We start from the raw sequence: 20,000 nt of genomic DNA, 5'->3' as shown, positions 1-20,000 counted from the left end.
CACCAGCAATTAGCAGTCGAAGGTTGAGTGGCCGGATTCTGATTAAGACAGTTTTCTACTGAAGAAAACAAATGGTTGGGCAGAGCTGTTGAACAACTGCTCAAGTACTGCACCAATAACGCCGTCGCTGGCATCAGTGGAGAGAAGGACAGGGGCATGTGGCATGGGAAAAGTGAGAATTGAATTGAATATAAAATTCAGGCCTTAAGCAAAGCACTGGGGCATCTAAGGCCATTTTGCACTTTATAAAGCAAATAATCAATCATATTTCTACACTCACAAGATTTGATATAATTTTAACCTATAAAATCAATCACACAACTTACAGTACATGTAATAACATCTAAATACAAAATAAGAAGGGATTATAAGGATTGAAAACAAAAATTTAAATTAATTAAAGATCGTGATATAAACCAATACTCTGTATAAATTTTTTCCAGTTTAGTGTATCGCAATTTTCCCCCAGTATATCTCTTATTGTTTTTTCTTGGAGTAAATGTGTCTTCCTCTGAAGATTAAAAGCATGATAATCTACTAGAATATGTTCAATATTTATTATCCTTGACAGGTATTACAAAGAGGGGCCTGTCTCCCTTCCCCACTCATTAAATAATTGTGGGTTGCATGTATATGGCCAATATGGAGTCTAGTTAAAATGATGTTATCCCTCCTAATTGTAGAATTACAAGATGACCACTTATCCACCGAAGGTTGGATCTGTTTCCGTTTTGTATAGGTGGTCAGTTCAGACCATCGAGCCTGCCACTTATTCTTACAGTGAGAATGTATCTTAATTTTAAGGTCTTTATAACGAATACTAATGGGAAATGGGTTAAATAGTTCTGAAGCTTCCTTGGCTGCCTTATCTATTCGTTAATTTCCATTTACCCAACGTGCGCAGGGACTCAATAGAAGTGAACTGATATTCTTCCTAGACTGCAGAAGTACTAACTAATCCTGCACCTCTTGTACTAGATGATGGCATGCCATAATTTGTTTAACCGAGAGTAAAACACTATTGGAATCTGTAATAAAAATAAAAAAATACTACTACTTTGATGACCATTTTTAAAAATTTGTTGGACTGCAATAATTAGTGCATACATCTCAGCAATAAATATAAACAAGAGGATGGAGGTTTCTTTCAAAACATAATACCCCCGTACAACTGCACTTCCAACTCCTGCAGCTAATTTGGATCCATCAATAAAAACATATTTCCCATGATGTTGAGCAGCATGATTTAAAAACTCACTTTTCATTACCCTACTGGGTAAGGTACTTTTTCCTCCTGCCGTAAAACATACTTTAATGGGTGTATTACACCAAGGGGGAGACTTGGGATATTCTACCTCTGCTATCTGTGCTGTTAACAAACCTACTTCTCTGGCATCATTTCCCAGCTGTACTTCCAAAGGCTTGGCCACTCTTGATCTGTTAGAAGCTTGATCTGAAGGAGCCCTAACATATTTACTGTTAGTCTTGTTGAGAGCAGCAGAGGTTGATAGGGTATTCTTTTGCGTTGCAAAGGGCTTCAGGTCTTTTGGCTTTCCCTTGAGGGAGGCTAGAGGGGGCAAGAGTGGGTACGATGACAGGCAGGAAATGGTGATATTAGTTGATCATACCCGAGAATTCTCGCAGTGCTTTTACAGTCGAGGGCGTGAAGAAGTTCTGAAAGGCAACTACCTTCTCAGGGAGGAGATGGACTCCTTCAGGAGTGGTGCGGTGCCCTAAGAACAATACTTCGTTGGCGCCAAAGGTACACTTTGTCATACAGAACTACAGAGCCATTCTGTTGTAGGCGGTCGAACATGATGCATAAGTGACGGAGGTGTTCCTCTTTAGAGGAAGAGAACATGAGTATGTTGTCTACGTATCATGCACAGAAGGGGAGGTCCCCTAAGATGCCATCCATGAGGCATTGAAAAGGGGCCCCAGCATTACGAAGACTAAAAAAGGAGTAATTGAAGGTGTATGTACAGAAGGGGGTGGTGATGGCGGTCTTGGGGATTTCTTCCGGGTCCATGGGAACCTGATAATAGCCCTTCAGGAGGTCGTGGAGAAAACCTTCATTTTGTGCAAGTAGGAGGCCATGTCAGTGATGTTTGGGAGGGGGTAGAACTCCGCTTCTGTTTGCATATTCTGATGTCTGTAATTCCCACATAGATGCAGGAAGACATCCTTCTTCAGGACGATATGTAAGGGTGATGACTGTGCGCTTGAGGCATTTTAACAAAGACCCACTTCTTTTGTTCCGGCAAACGTTTGTTTAGAGGCTGCTGAACGATTATGTGCCAGATGCCTGAATGGTGATAAATATTGTGTTTGACAAGAATCGTGAGCGTTTGGCAAAATTCTGGACGGAAGACTTCCAGGTACGACATGAAGTGGGTGTAGGCATCCGTGGGTGCGCTGATATGGAGAGCCAGTCAGAGGGGGTGCATTGAAAAGGTGTCGACGAGTAAGAGTCAGCGTTGACTAACCACAGGTGAGCATCATCAACCAGGTGGAAATGGGAGAGGAAATCTGCACCGAGGATTGGCAATGTGATGTCAGTGACAAGAAATTTACAATGATATTTGGTGCTTCCGAACGATAATGTCAAGGTCTCGTACCCATGGGTGAGGATCGCAAATCTGTTGGCATCTGCCAGGCAGACGTTGGCAGGTTTAGATAGACTACACCATGTCCTGGATAGTGGCCATGTCTACCAAAATCGCACGCCCACATCTGCATCCTGTAAAAGAAAGGATTAGTGACAGGAGGTCAGCGCCACAAGCGATGGCCTACTTACACGTTTTTTGGCCACTGAAAACTGTTCGCAGATTTCTTCGCAGCAGCCCTGAATCTAGAGTGGCCGATGGGCATCAGTAAGGGATTGTTGGTTGGGCATGAGCAAGTAATGGCCTTTGTGGATACTGGGCAGCTTTGTGGCTCTTCTGGCACATTTCAGGATGGGCGTCCGTATCCTACTGCATTCCATTCTCATCATCTTTGATCGATGTTGTATAGTTGTCCTCTTCAAAAGGAGTGGAGGCATTGATGGAGGTCTTGAAGATGGTGAAGTGGCTGTCCATAAAGGTGTCGGCTTTGGTCATCAGGTCCTCCATGGGCAAAATATCGATATCAGATATAGCAGCGAGTACAGGTTCTGGTAGGGCACAAAGTAGGTTTACTTCCCAAGGAGAGCTGTCTGTGGCAGGTAACAGGCGTTATACTGGTCATTTCCCTGAGAGCGAGCGAAGCCTTTTGATTCCCCAGAGGTTGTTGAGAGCGGAAAAAGCTTGGTTATGCAAGCGGCTGGCAATGGTGAGTGGTGTACCATGAGATATGTTTTGAGGGCGTCGTATGCTATTAGGGTGTCCCCTTGGTAGGGAAGCCAATCTGAGATTTCCTGGAAAGTGTTCTTGGGGATCGCTGCGAGAAGATAGTCTGCTTTGGTGCTTGAGTGATTCACGCCCTTAATGCGAAGCTGGACCTCGGCGGCTGAAACCAGGCAGTAGTTTCATGGGTGTGGCGTTGATAGAAGAGTCAGGGTAGGAGGGCGGCACCATCAAACAGTAAGACACAGCAGTGAGTAAGAAAAGGCTGTACCTGAGAGGTGAGGTGAATGCAACTCATTTTATTTCAAGATATTGAGTTTATATACAAGTGGTTCCGAGCAAGACAGTCACAAAAATTCACAGTTTCATGCAAGAAAAGGTAAGCTTAAAAAGGTTCTATTATCAGTGAGGGAGCGACCAAGATATAAAAAAAGAAAAAAATACCGTTACCGTGTACGAGCGTGTGTGAAACACGTGCGATAAACTAGAAACCGCCAGTGGCTGTGTATCCCATAGCATAAATAACTAAATAATTTATTTTCTTTCCTACGTGTAAAACACTATCAAGTGGGAATTAAAGCAGCAAAGTAGCGGTCTTTTCTATTTTACTATTAAATGGCAGAGATTTATAGAGTATGTAATCATAGACATACGATTATCACTGAACGTTGCGTCGTTTCCATTTATTTGTGGCACCAAGTTCAAAATTTTCCTCTGCATATAACAGAGAACTTGATGTGATTAATTAGTTTCTTGCTATCTCTCTGAATTTTCTATGCATTTCCATTATATATATATATATATATATATATATATATATATATATATATATATATATATATATATATATATATATATATATATAGAGAGAGAGAGAGAGAGAGAGAGAGAGAGAGAGAGAGAGAGAGAGAGAGAGAGAGAGAGAGAGAAAAGCAATACCCATAAAACAAATCTCTTATAATCTTTTCGAAAAGGAGTTTGCTTCTCACAGAAAATTAATTGCCGGGCGCTAAAGAAGATTAAGGATTACCTGAATGAACTGCTCCATCTCTAATGAACTAATCACTGTAAATAAAGGAAAACGGATTATATTAGGGCATTAACTACTCTCATTCATTCTAACACAAATATACAAACAACACACACACATATACTGTTTATATATATATATATATATATATATATATATATATATATATATATATATATATATATATATATATATACATATTATATATATATATTTATATATATACATATTATATATATATACAGTATATATATATATATATATATATATATATATATATATATATATATATATATATATATATATATATATATATATATATATATATATATATATATATATAATCTGCAGTTACTAGTCCACTGCAGAACAAAGGCCTCAGACATGTCCTTCCACTTAAGTCTGTTTATGGTCTTTCTATATCAATATACATCCGCAAGTTTTCTTCATTCGTTAATCCCCGTCTTCTATTCCCCCCACCCCCCAACCCAAAAAAAAAAAAAAACTGCTTCTTTTGCAATCGCTAGGGACTCATTCTGAAATTCTTAAGGTTCATATATTATCTATCATTCTCATTATAAGTGCTGCTCAAGTCCATGTATTTTTCTTCCATATTATAATATCCTCTTCTCTAGTTTACTCGCGTATCCATGTTGCTATTTTTCTGTCTCTTAGTGATATTCCCATTATTATTCTTTCCATTCTCTCCGAGTTGTAACTAGCTTATATTCTAAGTCTTCAGTAAGGCTCCAAGTTTCTGATGCTTAAGCTAAAACTGGTAAGTAAAACTCGTTAAAATCTTCTTAGAGAAAGTGGCATTTTTCTCTTCATAATCTTATTTTGTTTTCCTAAAGCTTTGTAACCCATGCTTATCCTTCGTTTAATTTTGATCTTCTTTCTTGGGGAAACATTTATTAACAATCTATAGTCTAAAGGCTCGTCCATAACTCTTATTTATTGTCTTTCTGCATTTTCATTGAACAATATTTTAGTTTTACTCATATTCATTCTCAGTCTTACATGTCTGCTTTCTCTATCCAAACCTTCTGTCACCTTTTGCAATTCCTTTCATGATGCATAAACACATCTATGTTATCTGCATATCTTAAGTTGTTAAGGTATTCCCATTAGTTTTAATTCCTACATTTTCCAAGTATAATTTTTTTAAAACTTCTTTTAGGCAGGCTGTAAATCATTTAGGAGAGATGGGGTCTCCCTGTCTAACTTCTTTCTCAATAGAATTTTTTTTCATTACCTCTGTGTAGTTTTAAGACTGCTGTACTTCCTGTATAGATATCTTAAAGTGTTCTAACATTGCATTCAACTATTCCTTGTCTTGCAGACATTTGGTGTAGGGTTCAGCGAGTTTTACTACTATGAAAACTTCTCCATCTATTATTAAATCAATTGTTAGCCCATCTTCTCCAGCTGCTTTGCCTCTTTTCATGCCTTTAAATGTTTTCTTTATCTCTCATACTGTTACGTTTGGTACCGACACGTGTCTCATTATTTCTATTGGCAATGTTATTTATTGCATCACTATCATGTATCATTGTATAAAAATCCTCTACAATTTTCATTACTCCATCTCTATTGTTGATATTATTTCCATTTTCAACCTTTAAAGCAAACATCTGTTCCAAGTCTTCTTTTCATCAATTTGATCCTTCTCCCTTTCTTTCGAGTTTCCCCAATTTGGTATGACTGTGCTAACGACTATCTTGGGTTTTTAGTTTGTTTATTGTTTTGGATAGTTCTGCTAATTGTATTTCATCTCTCTTGGATCATAGCCTCCTTTCCAATCATTTCTTTATTAGGTTTTTGGTCTCTTCTGATAAGTTTTCCTTGATCTTGTTTAGGAACTTTTCCACTTATCTTTTGTGCTGATTCCAATACAACATTTGTTATATTGCTGTTCATTTCTTCTTTACTTGCTTCCATTTCATCATGTAGCTAGGAGTACCTATTTTCTATCACTAAACTGATTTTACATTTCACCATTCTATGATCATTTGACTTTTAACTTAATCAACACTGTTACATCTTTAACTAAACCGGCTTTTCACAGGGAATAAAATCTATTTCATTTTTTGTTTCTCCATTTGGGCTTCTCCAGGTCCCCTTTTTTATGTTCCTTTTTATAAAAAGTGTTCTTGACTTTAAGATCGTTTCTTTCAGCAAATTCTACAAGCATTTCTTGTGCCTACTTCAAATTTACCAAACAGACTCTCCTACTTAAGAACTGAAATCACCCAAAACAAATGTAAATTGAGTTTTATGTTTTTTCATAGATATCTCTAGATTTTCAAAATGATTTTCTATTTTTTCCTCTGTATAGGATGTTGGTGCATACATTATTAAGTTTGATCATTAATCCTGTAATTCTGTCAATATAGTCAATTTTTTTAGAGAGGCAAATTTGTACCGACTCGCAAGGGTGCCCTTTTAGTTCGGAAAAGTTTCCTGATCGCTGATTGGTTGAACAAGATAATTCTACCCTAACAGCGATCAGGAAACTTTTCCAAGCTAAAAGGGCACCGCTGCGAGTCGGTGCAAATGCGTCTCGTTAAAAAAAATTGAGTATAGTACAACAAAATTCCTCTCCATTTTCTTTGTTCCTTTCATATTATTTGATGTAAAATACGTGGCACTCTTTTAATCCTATATAAGATTACCCAGTTCTTCTAATTTCATTCAAGCCTATTACATTCCAACTTATTTATTTCAGCTCTTCTAATAACACAGCAAGATCTTCTTCCCTAGACTGGGCCCCGATGTTGTACGTGTATATATATATATATATATATATATATATATATATATATATATATATATATATATATATATATATATATATATATATACACACATATATATATATATATATATATATATATATATATACACTATATATATATATATATATATAGAGAGAGAGAGAGAGAGAGAGAGAGAGAGAGAGAGAGAGAGAGAGAGAGAGAGAGAGAGAGAGAGAGATACAAACTGCATTATATCTACTTTACAGTCGACTATAATATTCCGAGATTATTAAAAACAAAATTCAAGAAATCCTCTTATAAATGTTAACTTTAATCAAAACAATATTTAAATTCCTTATATTACAAAAATCTTAAAATTTTTAAACCACCTAAATCTGAAAAATATGGGTTTTGAAAAGTCAAGAAAGAAACTTCTAATATAATTCTAGTAAATAAAACTAAATTAAATAAACAATTGATATTCTTCAATTGCTCTGAACTCACTCACTTGATAACCTTATCTATTTCTTGGACTGAACTGCAAATCACCAAAAAAAAAATCTGCTCAGAAAAACTATGTTATTGAGTAACCTTTCGAACAAAACTAAACTAAAATGAACTAAATCAACTTTAATCTCTTTCGAAAAAATTCTCCAGCCATCTGATTTCTGGAAAGTTTGTCTTCAGAGAAATCAACTAGAAAGAAAAAAAAAGATTATCCCAAAGAAATCTAACAAAGAGGGAAGGAAATAAAAGGAAAATCTCAATTAAGAGATTCTCTGACTGTGTGGAAAAGACGGTGGTTCAACACAGAGACGTTGATTTTTCTGCTCCTGTTTTCATTTGATTTTACTCTAATTAAATCGTAAAAAGGGATGAATACATATCGAGGGTTCATTAGATTTTTCAACGATATGCAAATTCTCTTTCATCTTGAATATTTCTTTCAAATTAATATTCGGAAATACTTTTGTTGATTTGGTGATGAAGAATTATCAAATTTTGAGGTTTTTTTCTAGATATGTCGAATCAATCATTCTATAGAAAAATAAAAAGTTACAAGAACATGAAATTTAATTACACAACCTAACGCTAAATAAGGCATAAACAGAGACAAAAACTAATAAAAACTAAGCAATGACTGAAATAAAATTAAAGTCACTATGGGGTCAAGCTGGCCCAGTAACTTCTTAACCCTGACCTCTACTCTATCTTCATCCAAATAAGAAAAAATTGCCTCTTCCGTGGTCTATCCCCAACCTATTCCTCACACATTCCCCCCTCATCCCCCCAACCACTCTTTTCCCAAGAGGATTGACAAAAGCAGCCTCTTGATCACGATTTAACGACCACGTCCCTTGGGAGGAGAGGGGGGATTTGGAGTGGGAGGGGGAGAAGCAGATGCTTGAAGAGACATGTGACTTCTATATGTGTTGTTAATGATGATGATGATAGTGAGCATTAGTATGATAGTGATGAGCAGCAATGTAAGATTCGTCCATAAATCTGATTTGATGTCTCTAAGCAGTTTCATTGAACACTACCTTAGTTTTACTCATATTCATTTTCAGTTCTACATTTCCTCTTTCTCCATTCAAATCTTCTATCATCTTTTGTAATTCTTCCCATGAATCATTATACACAACTATGTCATCTGATAGTGATGAACATCATTATGATGGTGAGGAGCAGCAGTTTAATTTTTGATAAGCATTGGTATGAAAGTGATGAGCATCAGTAAAATAGTAATGACATTAGTATGATAGTGATGAGTATCTTTAGGATGGGGATAAGAATGAGCATGATGTTGGTGAGCATCAGGATGATGGGGATATTGATGGTGAGATATTACGGAAATAATAACTCATTTGTTATATGATACAAATATATATATACACTCACATACTGTATACATACTAGTGTATGAGACCCGTCAAAAATTACGGGTAAATAATTAGATACATATGCACACAGGAGCACACAAATTCAACATGTGTGTGTATATTTATATATATATATATATATATATATATATATATATATATATATATATATATAAAATATATACATAAGTTGTACATATAATTTACATACACTATATATATATATATATATATATATATATATATATATATATATATATATATATATATATATATATATATATATATATATAATAAATATATAAGTTGTACATATAATTTACATACACTATATATATATATATATATATATATATATATATATATATATATATATATATATATATATAAATATACAGTATATATATATATATATATATATATATATATATATATATATATATCATAAATTGTGTAAGAGAGAGAGAGAGAAGGGCGAACAAAATATTAGCTATATTTTTTTATATTTAGTTTTATAAACCAAGGAGTGTTTATTCAAAGGCACAAAGGAACGGTGTGATGGCATGAAATTTATCAGCACAGCATTATTGGCAACCATAGCTGGTCGTTAAGAGCCAGGCAGCCGACGAATTAAGATAAACGAAGAATTGGGGTAAGATTCCTGTCCTGTAGCAGCTGTCAATTAAGACGTAAGGTCAATCCGACATTGAAGTGCCTACCATTCACTGACCAAACCCCCACTCCACCCCTGGGGTTAGGCCTTCGCTAGACCTGTCTCCTTCCCCAAGAAAACAGGTGCGCAGTAATTTCATGACTGGAAGTTTAGAAGAAACAAGGTGATCGTCTGATTCCAGCTTCCAGTCATAAGCTCCAACGACAAGAAGAGTGGGGTCAGATGGCAGCATGATAGAAGAAAGTCTAAGGGCTTCCCTCTCCAATTCTCAAGAAATTTGTGTGTATTTTGTTACGAGCTCAGTGTAATGTTACATTGTAGAATTTCTTGCACAATAATTACTCTGGTAAAGCACTCTATTGACACAGTACTATCAATACTATATTGAGGTATTGCTTTTAAATCAATTTATCATAATTCAAATATTAACTCTATTTCTGGGGGTATGGGGGACAACTTAATTTAAGAAGCTTCAATAATAATCACTTTTAATTATTCACACACACACACACACACACACACACACACACACACACACACACACACACACACACACACATATATATATATATATATATATATATATATATATATATATATATATATATATATATATATATATATATATATATAAAGCCAGACAATTGCCTTTTAGTACAGAATGGAGATATATATTAAAAACTGTGACATCCTTCCGTCGTGAATTTCTTCAAATACATCAAGACACGTAATATTGAACACTAAATCCTAAACATCATAAGGAAGGACTTAAAGACTAAATGAATCGCCCCTCCAATAATCCAGAGCCTGAAAACACTCAACTCGGAATCATTAAGCCCCCAGCTTCCTTCTAAAATCTTCATTTGAGAGAGAGAGAGAGAGAGAGAGAGAGAGATTGGTCAGCGGTTCACCAGATGTGCCACCATGTCGTAATTAAAGAACTGAAGGGCTTCGAAGATGTAATCCTTTTCCCACGTGGTTGAAACTATCTTCCACACACCACATACAACTCTCTCTCTCTCTCTCTCTCTCTCTCTCTCTCTCTCTCTCTCCTCTCTCTCTCTCTCTCTCTCTCTCGTTAATCATTAATTGCTTAGGTTAAAGGTATCAGATTTCCTTTTTAAGAAAATACGCCCTTTCCGTTGCATATCACTTCCAGCTAAGATCGGATAGAGAGAGAGAGAGAGAGAGAGAGAGAGAGAGAGAGAGAGAGAGAGAGAGAGAGAGAGAGAGAGAGAGAGAGAATAATAATTGAACTCAGAATGATGCCAATAACGCCGATCACACGCCTCTCCGATGACAAATAAAAAATAAATCGGCAAAACACGCGTCAGAATTTTTTTTGTCAAAACTTTTGTCACTTTACAACAAAGGCTGACAGATGAAATTACCTGACACGATCTATACGATCTATTTCGCTCGAAAGATGGACAGGATGAAGACGGGAAGGAACTAGAATGGTATATGGATAAGGAGGTTGCAAAAATAAAGCCATAATAGAAATGAAGAGGTAGAAGAAATAGGGAGGTGAATGAATAAAAGAAAAAGCAAAAGAGTGGTGTAAGGAAAGAGAAGACAATATGAAAAAAATAGAATGTAGTAGTTACAAAGCGAAGTCTTATCGTGAGAAATGAATATCTCATAAGAATAACGATGTAGAATACAAAAAATGTATAAAGTGATACTCCTGATTTACAGCAATTAGAGAGAGAGAGAGAGAGAGAGAGAGAGAGAGAGAGAGAGAGAGAGAGAGAGAGAGAGAGAGAGAGGCGACCTGAGACAAGAGATATCAAATGAAGAGGGATCTAGGAGAGAAGGGAGAACAGAAAATAGAAATTCCAGTCTTCAAGCAAGAGAAGTTAAACAAGACGTTAGATAAGGCCAAACAATAGAATCTAGAAACAGGAAAACAAAAGTAGCAAGATGAAAATGGCACAGGAATGGAGAAGAAGTAACAGGAAAGATGAAAATGGTGAATAGATAAAGTGAGGATTGGAATATGGATTTTTGGCCATATGACACGGTATTGGAACCCCCACCCCCCCCCCCCCCCCCCCCGGGGGGGGGTGTTCAGAACAGGTGAACTGAAGGGAAGCAAAACCAGTAGTTGATTCAGGGCAACAGGTCCGTCACCAGGCGTTTTTTGGGGGGACTATTTCACAGAATCTACCAGGATAAAGTGCACATGTTCTATTTGAAAGCTAAAAGGAATCAGGAATGAAGTGGATGGAATGACAATAATATGAACGGGATTAATCGAAAAGGATAAGGAATAACTAACTTTTGAAATTTAAATGGAAATAGATAAAAACAATTGTGAAATATTAAAGATAACAAATGTATGTTGATTGGTTGATTCATAGAGTCTGAGCAATATAGCCCTATTCTGTATAGGCCTATTAAAAGACTAGGAACGGAAAAAATTAAATAAAAACGACATGAAAAATATAAGAGACATTATCCAAAGATGAGTAAAATGTGTTCAGAGGTCAAAGTGTCATGAAATTAGTGTACTGCAAAGAGATATATAATTTTATCAAGCTAAAAACATACAAGATTCCATTTCTCGCCCCCAAAGGCTAATCAACTTACTGCCCATTTATACACGCGTCGCACAAAACTGAAATACCGAATGAATTAAATAGTTACTTAAGTGTATTTTCTTGAGGAATGAAATACCTCAAACTTTTTCAGATTTCCTCTGTTTTCTAATTTTTCTGTTTTATTAGATATAGTTTTATTCATCTGTCCCATACTCGCTACCATTAGGTCATATTTACACTTGAATAGCATCTGTTATTTTTTGTGGATTCTGCCAACCTTTTCCGCGCGCTCTCTCTCTATCTCTCTCTCTCTCTCTCTCTCTCTCTCTCTCTCTCTCTCTCTCTCCTCTCTCTCTCTCTCTCTCTCTCTCTCTGAATAAGAGTTGCTAAAATATTCTGCGAAAGAGAAGACCATGAAGACGAGAAGATTCAAGTCATAACAGATGATGAATAATAATAAGAAAAAAAAAAGACATGAAAAGACATGAAAAGACGGCAATCCCAACATAGGTGAGGAGGCTTTCATGAACGACACATCAGAGTTACAAACACAAATGGGAACACAGAAGGGAAAGCAGTAAGACGATGAATGAATTATTTAAATATCATTCATTCATCGTCTTACTGCTTTCCCTTAGACGATGAAACAACGAAATCGAGAAAGTGGAAAATTGATATATAGTAATGAAATTATAGTGAAATGAAAACAAAAAGGAAAACAAATGTTAGTGAAATTAAAAGATAAAAGAAGAAATGAAATCAAGTTGAAAATGGACATTTCAGTTTAATTGAAGGGATAAATGGCTCTTAGACAGTGCAACATACAGTCAGTTCAATCGCATTCATCCTTATGAAACAAATAATTTCCATTTAAAATCTTACTAGAAACCAAAATCGAATCAGGAATGGAGCTGAGGAGTAGAAGAAAGAAGAGGGCTTCCAACCAAACGAAAGAAAAGCATATTTGAGATGGGAAATAATGAAGGGATTAAGCAAAAACACATTAGCCAGAAGATGCAAAAGAATTACAAAAAAATTGAAAAAAGAGGAAGATGATTTAGACAAAGATGGATTAGAAAAATATAGCTATTTATCAGGACATTTGTGAAAGAAAAAAGCCAGTCGCCCATCTATAGAAGAGGAAATAAGATATATATATATATATATATATATATATATATATATATATATATATATATATATATATATATATATACATATATATATTATATATATATATATATGAATGTATATATATATATATATATATATATATATATATATATATACATATATATATATACATATATATACATACATACATATATATATATATATATATATATATATATATATACATACATACATATATATTATATATATATTATATATATATATATATATATGTATATATATATACATATATATACATACATACATATATATATATATATATATATATATATATATATATATATATATATATACATACATATATATATATATATATATATATATATAATATATATATATATATATATATATATATATATATATATATATATATATATATATATATATATATATAAAAGACAGACTGTTACCTTAACTTTTATCACTTACCAGAAGCGTCTCATTTTTCCCTCCAAAAGCTAACACAGTAATTGCTCTTTTATACTAAACACAGCCAGTACATTAAACTGCAATTCCGGTAGACTAGAAAAGCCATTAGAGTGAACACGACCCCAGAGGAATGAAAGACTTCGAAAACTTGTAGCTACAACAACTTAGTTTTTAATTCATTTCATTCTTCGGACTTTTCCCCATTTGTCAACGTTCGCCTCCATTTCCTTCTACGGAGACTTCCTTCTTTATCTATTAATTTTGGCAGTTTTCCACGAATTTCCTTTACTTTCATTCGCTGATTAGATTTTTTTTCTTTCTCTCTCTCTCTCTCTCTCTCTCTCTCTCTCTCTCTCTCTCTCTCTCTCTCTCTCTCTCTCTCTCTCTCTCTCTCTCTCTCAGGTGAATTCGACTGGAGGGTTCCCTTAAAAGAAACTATTAATAGGCCCCTTGAACAATTTCCTAATTTCTTTTAAATTGGAGATTTCTTTTCAATACACATTCATTATATAGATCAAAAGGAACCTATCAATGATGAACCTCCACACAAAATTGTGATTAAAATATTCCTCTCGGATATTTTTCCCCGGTAACGAATTAAAGCAGAGCTGATCGTCCATATCACACCTACGTCCAAATGAATGGTATTTTGATCAATCATTCACTTCCATCACCAGTAGTTCCTAATCCTGTACTTCCATTAATCACGGTGACTAAAACAGTCGCCATACAAATACATTCATTAAAAGGATTAATCGATTTCTCTCAAAATAGCAAAAATATCTTTTATGAAGTCGGAGCTCAACTATCATTTCATGTCTCTTTCATTTTCATTTCCGTATTTTCGTTCGTGCATTTGTTGCTTCCCTGTGTGTGTCGCAATTCATTCTTTTGTCATTTCTAATTATGGTTGTTTACAAGATAAATGCAGTTATTCCATTCGTTTTTAATGTAGTAAAAGCTATTATGTTTCTGTTTGTTGCATACATGATATGCCCACAGACTTGGCCTTTTCTAACAGGATTATGTTCAAGCGAGTCGGATGATGTTTTGTATAAAAACAAAAACTATGAAAATTTATGACAACACATATATATATAAATAAAAAGGACAACTACGGTGGAAGAGAAAACTTCAAAACTAAACTGTTATCATTTTAAAACCATTGTTACAAAGCTATCTCCTATATGTTAATTACATAGGTTTTCTTAATGTACACCTTTTTAAGGTTTGAACGGGTTTACTTTTATTTACTACAATGGAAATACTTTAGTGAAATACGGCACTTATATTTAACGATAGTTTTGTTTCCTACAATTTCCTGAAACAATGAAGAGTAACTTTTGCAAGCTGTCAAAGTCTTTGAAGGTCCGTTTCACACTCTAAGTTTTTTTTTTTTTTTATTCAAAGTACTATTGCTCATTCCTAAGCAACAAACAGAAAGTCTTTAAATTAAAATCTTCAATCACAGACTTTAAACAAAATGGACAATAGAGAATATGCGTTAGTGGCGTTAAGCGTCTGACTACTAACCAAAATCATACGGGAAACGTAATCAACTAGAGCATCAACTTGATCAAAAAGCAATCTAGAAAAAAAAATGAGAGCTACACGAGAACTCCATTCTCTGGAGCATTAAGATAAATAGGAAACACGTATAATCATTTGATATTATAAACATACGCTACGAGAAAAAAATGTAATGCTCAAGAAAGATATGATGAAAGATGAATTGTATCTCCTTCAATATAAGTAAGACCCCACTTGTACATACAGTTGACAGCTGAAATAAGTTCACTTTTATTAAGCCGATAGCTAAAATAAGTTCAATTGCATTAAGCTGACAGCTTGAATAAGTTCAGTTGCATTAAGCGACAGCCAAAATAAGTTCAATTGCATTAAGAAACAGCTTAAATAAGTTCAATTACATTAACTGACATCTAAAATAAGTTCAATTGCATTAAACGAACACTAAAATAAGTTTAAATTGCATTAAGCTGACCGCTAAAATAGGTTCACATTGCATTAGGCTGACTGCTAAAATATGTCCAATTGCATTTAGCAACAGCTACAATAGCTTCAATTGTCTCAAGCAACAACTAAAATAAGTTCAATTGCATTAAGCAACAGCTAAATTAAGTTCAAAGTGCATTAAGCTGACAGCTAAAATAAGTTCAATTGCAGTAAGCAACAACTAAAAAAAAATTCAAATTGCATTAGGCTGACAGCTAAACTAAGTTCAAATTGCATTAAGCTGACAGCTAAAATAAGTTCAAATTGCATTAGGCTGACAGCTAAATTATGTCCAATTGCATTTAGCAACAGCTAAAATAAGTTCAATTGCATCAAGCAACAGCTAAAATAAGTTCAATTGCATTAAGAAACAGCTAAATTAAGTTCAAATTGCATTAATCTGGCAGCTAAAATAAGTTCAATTACAGTAAGCAACAGCTAAAATGAGTTCAAATTGAATTAAGCTGATAGCTAAAATAAGTTTAATTGTAGTAAGCGACAGCTAAAATAAGTTCAATTGCATTAATCGAGAGCTAAAATAATTTTAAATTGCATTAAGTAACAGCTAAATTACGAACAAATTTCATTAAGCTGGCAGCTAAAATAATTTCCATTGCATTAAGAAGACAGCTAAAACAAGTTCAATTGCATTAAGCTGACAGCTAAAATATGTCCAACTGCATTTAGCAACAGCTAAAATAAGTTCAATTGCATTAAGCTGACAGCTAAAATATGTCCAACTGCATTTAGCAACAGCTAAAATAAGTTCAATTGCATTAAGCTGACAGCTAAAATATGTCCAACTGCATTTAGCAACAGCTAAAATAAGTTCAATTGCATCAAGCGACAGCTAAAATAAGTTCAATTGCTTTAAGAAACAGCTAAAATAAGTTCATTGCATTAAGAAACTGCTAAATTAAGTTTAATTGCATTAAGCAACAACCAAATTAAGTTCAATTGCATTAAGCAACAGCTAAAATAAGTTTAACTGCATTAAGCAGAAGCTAAAATAAGTTCAATTGCATTAAGCAACAGCTAAATTAAGTTCAATTGCATTAAGCGACAGCTAAAATATGTTCAATTGCATTAATCAGCAGCTAAATTAAGTTCAATTGCATTAAGCAACAGCTAAAATAAGTTCAACTGCATTAAGCAAAAGCTATAATAAGTTCAATTGCATTAAGCAACAGCTAAATTAAGTTCAATTGCATTAAGCAACAGCTAAAATAAGTTCAATTGCATTAAGCGACGGCTAAAATATGTTCAATTGCATTAATCAGCAGCTAAATTAAATTCAAGTGCATTTAGCAACAGCTAAAATAAGTTCAATTTCAATAAGCGAAGCTAAAATAAGTAAAATTGCGTTAATCTGACAGCTAAAATAAGTTCAATTTCAATAAGCGAAGCTAAAATAAGTTCAAATTGCATTAATTTGACAGCTAAAAAAAAGTTCAATTTCAATAAGCGAAGCTAAAATAAGTTCAAATTGCATTAATTTGACAGCTAAAATAAGTTCAATTTCAATAAGCGAAGCTAAAATAAGTTCAAATTGAATTAATCTGACAGCTAAAATAAGTTCAATTTCAATATGCGAAGCTAAAATAAGTTCAAATTGCATTAATCTGACAGCTAAAATAAGTTCAATTTCATCATTAAGGAAAATATTTGACTCTCTGGAAAGGGAATGAAGCAAAATTAAAATTGATTAGTAGCAGTTTCTCAGAGGGATTTCAACTCGAAAGTTTTCTGCTCTCTAAACCCAGAAACGATCAAAAGTAACAGACAAAGAAAGATAAAGAGCAATTCGAAATTCACGGCGAACACTGGAGGATGAGAGAGAGTGGAGCTAAACGAAGATGCCACAGAAAGTTAAATAGATCGCGAAAAACAAAGTTTTGAAGACATAAATCATTAAAAGGATATGAAAGGATGTTCGGAAGTGGGAGAACACAATGGCTACCAATTATGAAGCAAAAGGAGAAGCACAATCTTTGCTCATTTCAACTTTCTTTAGATGTAAAAAAAAAAAAAAAAAAAAAAAAAAACATTAATTATTTTACAACACTCCAAAACGGCAACAACAGTTTTTTTGTCGTCTCAAGTTCAAGTTGAAATTCACGGGCTTCGCTCTTCACATTACTTGTCATTGCACTTTTAGCTTCCAAGTCAAAAACAATAAGGACTCGACTCTTGCCTATTGTCATTCATTTTCAACATGTTCTATTCTCGTTGCAGACCTCTCGTTTTCAATCCCGTAAATGTGAAGGATTAATTTCCTTTACACTGTTAAAAATTTACATTAAAAAACGGTAAATGCCTGGCAACATTTACTACAAGATTTTTAATCTCTTAAAAACGGATATATTGACGTAAAGGAGTGATATTACAGTCACCACCCCGTAAATATAATAATAATGCAGGGTAAAATTTACGGTTGCCTGTATTTTACTGAAATACGACTGAGAACCGTTTATTTCTACGGAAATTTTCCGATTAAAATTGCGGGTTTCTTCAAGTGTAGACAGAACAGTCAAAGAGAGAGAGAGAGAGAGAGAGAGAGAGAGAGAGAGAGAGAGAGAGGAGAGAGAGAGAGAGAGAGAGAGAGAGAGAGAGAGAGAGAGAATGAAAAAAGGACAAAAAAGAATAAGGTAGACCCACCCACGGTTCCACAGCCCTGAAAATCATTTTGGAAATGCAAGGACATCACCAAAACGTATTCCTCCAACGTCACAAGACTCAAAATGATAAAACCATCATCGTATCTTTCCTTAAAACTTCTCTTCCTCGATAAGATTTCTCTGGTAAAACTGCAAAAGCGTTTTTTTCATCTATCTTTTTTTTTTTTAACGAATTTGCAGCTACGTAAAAGTTAAGTCTGGAGTCTTTTTCCTTATGTGGAATGATGAAGTTGTAATTACAGGGCATTCATTAGAAATTCTTCATCATGAGACAATCAAAACTCTATATGATGTTTTAATAATATAATTTTAATAATTAAATTCAATTCTTCTAATATTGGACTATTTATTATAGCAATTAATTACTTTGGTTTTGACATTTCAAGTCACTGACAATGAGGTCTATAGATTAAAGACAGAATCTCCTCTCTCTCTCTCTCTCTCTCTCTCTCTCTCTCTCTCTCTCTCTCTCTCTCTCTCTCTCTCTCTCGTAGGAAAAACAGTTGCGAAGATGAATCAATTCACGTCGCTCCTGTCTTTAAGAACAGGACCGGACAACAATGACCTACATCTAAAAGAAATAAAATAAGAATTAATTCCCATTCACATAAGGTACTATGCGAAATAGGCTTATTACTGATAAGAAATAACAAAATATCTTTCAATATTTCCTTAAAACAAAATGTTATCATTGCTTGGGAAAATCAAATGTGCAATAACTCAAATTAGCTGATGCTATTGGTACTAAACCACATTCAGCTTTGTATTTGCTTAAGGTAATTGAAGAAAACAAGTCTGGACCACAGCTACTTTGTCTACGCTACCGTCCTGAAAAGAAATTAAAAAAATATACATGCATGTACAAAACAAAAATAAATTTCTAAAAATAATTGTGAATATCAACAAAGTTGCTACCGTGCAAAATAAAATTCTAAATATATTGCAAATGTAAGAAACATATATGTGAAAATAAAAATTACAAATTAAACAAGGAGAAAGCTGGAAGAAACTAATATTCTATACATGAAAAGAATTAGAAAAGATTCTCAATTTTCTGAACAGATTGAGAACTAATCTCTACAAAAAAACAAAAACAAACTTTACAAAAACAAAAACAAACTTTACAAAAAAAAAATAAAAAGTTACTAAGCTAAGTATAATTATAAGATACGCATGCAAATGAATTAAGAGATTAAACACAAACCAGAAGTCACAATAAAAAAAGCATGGCAAAGTTACAAACATTAAAATGTGAAGAGACAAAACAAAAGGACAAATTTACATAGAAATAAATAAACGCAGTCTATATATGCACCCATAAAAGGAGTCCAGGATTTGAGAGAGAGAGAGAGAGAGAGAGAGAGAGAGAGAGATGAGAGAGAGAGAGAGAGAGAGAGAGAGAGAGAGAGAGGATAGTTATTACTGAAAGAAACGACACAACAAATACGGGTAAAGATAAAACCAAATACATG

The 20,000-nt window shown here is 33.9% G+C and overlaps 1 protein-coding gene across 1 annotated transcript in view; it reads right to left on the bottom strand.

The window, feature by feature from the left end:
• Positions 1-20,000, bottom strand: part of LOC137629559 (dystrobrevin beta-like) — a 517,572-nt gene that overhangs the window by 453,591 nt on the left and 43,981 nt on the right. The gene's annotated exons all lie outside the window — the stretch shown is intronic.

Source organism: Palaemon carinicauda, chromosome 37 (assembly GCF_036898095.1).
Source record: "Palaemon carinicauda isolate YSFRI2023 chromosome 37, ASM3689809v2, whole genome shotgun sequence".
NCBI lineage: Eukaryota > Metazoa > Arthropoda > Malacostraca > Decapoda > Palaemonidae > Palaemon > Palaemon carinicauda.
Note: the sequence above shows the minus strand (reverse complement) of the source record. Positions and strands in the feature narration are given on the sequence as shown.